Below are 5,000 nucleotides of genomic sequence, written 5' to 3' on the forward strand. Positions count from 1 at the left end.
TATGTACATCAGCAGATCCTCATGCTGTGGAACAGGATCCCCATCCATGTGAAATAGAGTCCATCCCTAAACCTATTTAAGAGTAACTTTGACCAAAGGCTTCCATGTCTCTGGTAGACAGATGCAGACAGTAATGCCCAAACTAGCATAGTTCCTCTCACACAAAACCTCTAGAAACTTCCTAACATACCTCCTCTTAATAAATGCCCATGATTCATAGTGACATAATTGGGTTGGATTGCATAGCTAAGCTTATAAAGACCCTGGTGATCATTAGCCTATTATATAGCCATGAACCTATGAATAAGAATAGTCCTAATGAAAGTGAATTTCACAATGCTTACTGATCAATATAGCAAATCTGGCTCTGACTCACTTTCACGGTTTGAAGTTAGGATACATCCGTGAATTATTAGGGCATTACTTTGCTGCAAAAAATATTATTTTGGGACTGTGGCAGCAACCTTTAAAATTTCTAATGCCTAATAATCCAATCTGCATGAATATCACAGGTAAATCATTAGTACCAATTCATTAAAATACTTTATTATGCATCTCAAAGCATTAAACATAAAGAAAATACACAACATTTTAGTTTAAAATACACAGGTATTGGCACATGTTCTAATTTCCTACCATGAACGGAATTTAGCCAAGCCCTTTATAAGCATTGCCTTGCTATATGTTGTACTTCCATGTCATAGGAATAATGCTGTTCTCATTGCATCTTTCTATCTGTGGCAAGTGTGATAAAGTCCATGTTATGTATTATTATTGTATGAAGGAATTTCATTGGCTACATTTAAACCAACAGTAGTGTCTGTTTCGCCCGCACTGTTTTTGCTAGGCAACGTCTGTTCTTGTATGAAATAGTTTTATCTGAACTGCACTAAAGGGTGAATACAATTTCAAATGTTAAATATCTTTCCAAAGAACTATAGCTACAATCACTTTGTTTAAGTTTAAAACAATTCTTAACTTAGAGAAGTAACAATAAAAAAGAAAAACTCATCAATAATATCATGTTATATGTTTTCTTCAGGTCAAAAGAATGGACCATTTTGAAACGTGTCCAGACATCTTGTGACTCCAAAAAAAGAGATGCTTTCTAAAGGTGCTGACCATCTGGTTTTGCTGTACTGGTAGAGGTAAGCTAATATAAAAATTGGAAAATAGAAAAGATGGAAGGTTTATTTTCTACATTGAAATACAACTTAATAAATGAAACTTAGCTGTGTTCAGAACAACAAGTGACTAAAGTTACTTCAGATGCCCAAGGCTGTTAACCATGTGGTTTGTTTGGGGCCACATTATGGAGATGGTGATTATAATCTGACTATGTAATATGTATTAATAAATGGTAATTGGTGAAAGACTTTTTGAATTTCAGGAACTGTATGCCAATTTTTTATTTTCTAGTATTGTATATACTGATGATAACAATATCAGTGCAAACCTTAATGATTTTATACACATTATAGCATCAAAGAGTATGGCTGATTCAATCAATTACAAAAAAATGGAAATTAACTATTAGACATTTTTTAAGGAAGGACATTGAATGAAAAGAAAAAACACTGTGGTCTGAGTGTTGTTGGTAAGTAAAATAGAAATGAAATAGAAAATGTAAGTGCTGCTCAAATGTACATATAAATTAAATCATGATATTTAGGGACCACTTTTATAAATTCATGCTAAGGAAATGATTACATTTTTGTTGTTTATTTTTGTTTTTATTTTTAATGCTAGTTTTTACTTTCTCTGCTGCATGTTAACTATTTTCCTTCCTGTGTGCCACTGGTTCCTTTATTATTTATACAGGGTACAAGCCACACCCACACACACCCACACACACACACACACACACACACACACACACACACACACACACACACACACACACACAGATGCACCTTTGCTTGTCCTGAAATGTTTTGTTAATCTAGAACGTTCATCAGATTCCTCTGCTCATCTGATCTCACCACTAGCACTCTATATACACAAATACTTGTCTGCCTTTTAGAAGGAACAGGAAAAATTCTCACATGGTCAGACCTCTCATGTCTTATGGATGCTGCTGGATGCACTGGTTATGTTTATGTGCAACTACTCATTAGACAGGCACACACACACACACACACAGACACACACACAGACACGTACACACACACAACTTTTGGACAACTAAAAAAAAGATAGCCTCTTTGTCTGTAGGGTTGACTATTACAGAATTGGACCATAAATGTGTTATCTTGAAGCCTTATAAGGTTTGTAAGAATCTTAAATCTTATTCATGTCATCAGTTTTGCTAATACAATGTGACTTACTGTCTGAAATGGAAACGTATCAAATGGATCACCTGTGAGATACTTTAGCCTTCACTGGCCAGAAAGACATTATAGCTCTTTCATTGTTGTATCATATGTTTTGTTCATTCCATTACCAAAATATACATATTTTAAGACAAATGTATTTTCACTTGGTATTAATATAGAGGATTGTGAGAAGGTCTCTGATCATAAACAAGTTGTTATGTATTCTTGAAAGAGATTTAAGAAATGCATTTATATTTCCCGACATGTCTTTGTTTGATTGGTACATTGTATCAAACAGTATGCTACAATTTATATTTGTAGCAAGCAGTTTGCTACAGTTTAAAAATATTTTTTTTAACTAAAACATGACCTCTGTAGTTCATGCAGGCAGGCATAAACTGTAGTAAAAGTTTGTTACAGTTTAAAAGAAAAATGCAGTTTTTAAAATTTTTTTAAATAAAATATGTTAAAGGAGGGTAGGGACAGAGGACAGAAATTAGACATGAATGGCTGATGCTGGAGTGAGTGAAGGATGTGTCATACATCTGGCTACCTGGTTGGTGTGCCAGTAGAAGGAATGTCTGTTTTTTTTTTTTTTTTTTGCCAGGGCAGGTTGTGTGAAGATCTAACTGTAATAAGCCAAGCACTTATGGCTTAGATTGACTTATTACAGTGAAGTGTTTTTTTTTTTTTGTTTGTTTTTTGTTTGCTGTTTGATTTGTTGATAAACCTAGAGCTGTCATGTTTTTTATCAAAGATCTTAATTCTTTAATATTTAAAGACGCTTTCTTCAGTGTTGCGGCTGGTCTCTATCCTTAGCTTTTTAATTGCAGAAGGTAAACAATACATAATAACCGTTTCCATGTGGCCATTTTAGTGCACAATCCTACTGTTACCAATAAATGGACAAATATGACAACTGGTAAGAATAAGGTTCAGCTAATCCTAGCAAAAGGGCACTGGGCATGCATAGTCAAAATATAAAAATGAAGATAATGATAATCATATTATGGGTGGCGCAGTGGTAGCATTGCCACCTGACAGCAAGAGGTTCGCTCAGGTTTGACCGCAAATGCAACACCGGGTTTTAAAGATCAATATTACATGAAAAAGCAATCAGGATTAGCTGATCGTGTCCCCAGTACTTTGCACCTGGGGCTTACTTTTTAAGGGCAATATGGCATAAGCCATTCTACTCTGGTTATAAATCAGCAAAAAGGAATTTTCTAAATAGCACACTGGTCGCTAATAGAGCACAGATTTGACTGTGAAAGGTGGTGGATGCTCATTTAATTCTAATCCTAATGGATAACAATATAATAAGTGCTTCTTGTTATAATTTTATAGTTTCTAACTAGCCTATTGACCCTCATTACTTTTTGAAGCCCAGCCATGCATTCCTATGAAGTAATTTTTAGCCCTTGCAGATTAAATATGAATAACCAAGATCAGTAGAACATTTACGTTACCCGTTTCCATTAGGAACATGGGTGCTGCTCCAGGGATGAATTCCTACTTTTCCATCCATTCGGCCAGATTATGTTTGAACAGAGATAGTGAAGTACTTTGTTTTATGTGGAGAAGAAGACTATTTCAAGCTAGTTGGTTACAGAGTCAGCTGAAAATGCATGTGCACAATTTAGTTGCTTAGCGTGGTGAGCTGCAGTGGGAGTGGTCTCAATGGTGATTAGTGCAGACTTACCGAAGTGCTAGCTGAGTAAACAGGACACTCTTAGTCTGCACATGAATGTCCAGGTGGCTATTCAATGAACCAATTGATCCTCCAGCAACTGCTGAGTACTAAAAACTCAAGGATTTTTAGAGGATGGTTTTATAGGGAAAGTAAAGTTACTAAGTTGTGTGTGTCTATTCAAGGCACAGGTAACTACCACTGCACAATGGTAATGCACTGAGCAAATGTGGCTAACTAATACAAGCAAAGCAGAGAAATTCATAAAAATTCAAAATGATCTGCTGGCCTACAGCAAAACAGCACACTCAAGGTTTTTAGAAATCACAAGCCATGAAATGAATTGGTTCCTTTTTAATCTAAATATAATTCAAACTAGTTTTCTTAAGTACTTTTATCTGCAATTGCCTTAGTTTTTCTTCTGCTTTATCTAGAGCTTAAATTAAATCAGTTATGACTCAGTTCAAAAATAAATGCCACAAGTAAGTATAGGGCTATTTCTGTAATGTTTTATATATAAATACATATATATATATATATATATATATATATGTGTGTGTGTCTGTGTGTGTGTGTGTGTGTGTGTGTGTGTATGTTTGCACCTGTGCGTGTGTGTGCGTGTGCATGTGCGTTTGTTCATGTGTGTGTGTGTGTGTGTGTGTGTGTGCGTGTGCATGTGTGTGTTTGTGTTTGTGCATGTGCGTATTCATATGTGTGTGACTTGCGTGTGTGTGTGTGTGTGTGTGTGTGTGTGTGTGTGTGTGTGTGTGTGTGTGTGTGTGTGTGTGTGTGTGTGTGTGTGTGTCTTTATATTCAGTGCAGCAAGACTTGTATATAATCATGCATTCATCAGCTCCTACTTAACCTCTCAGACAACAGTTTGTCAGCATGAGCAACCACTGACAGGCTTATTAGCCATGCTCTAGTACATTGGGTAGTATCCTGCAAATTCTGTGATATGTTATTACTACCATTTGAGACATTTGAGCTCAGAG

General features: G+C 35.6%; 1 protein-coding gene across 1 annotated transcript in view; it reads left to right on the forward strand.

Annotated features, from left to right (window-relative positions):
- Positions 1 to 5,000, forward strand: part of SGCZ (sarcoglycan zeta) — a 3,417,736-nt gene that overhangs the window by 1,431,809 nt on the left and 1,980,927 nt on the right. The window contains exon 3 of the mRNA XM_044062501.1: positions 1,043 to 1,148. The gene's annotated coding sequence lies outside the window, so the exon portion shown is untranslated. The remainder of the gene's footprint in view (positions 1 to 1,042; positions 1,149 to 5,000) is intronic.

The sequence above is a fragment of the Protopterus annectens genome, chromosome 2.part1 (genome assembly GCF_019279795.1).
Source record: "Protopterus annectens isolate FY-2018-M chromosome 2.part1, PAN1.0, whole genome shotgun sequence".
NCBI lineage: Eukaryota > Metazoa > Chordata > Ceratodontiformes > Protopteridae > Protopterus > Protopterus annectens.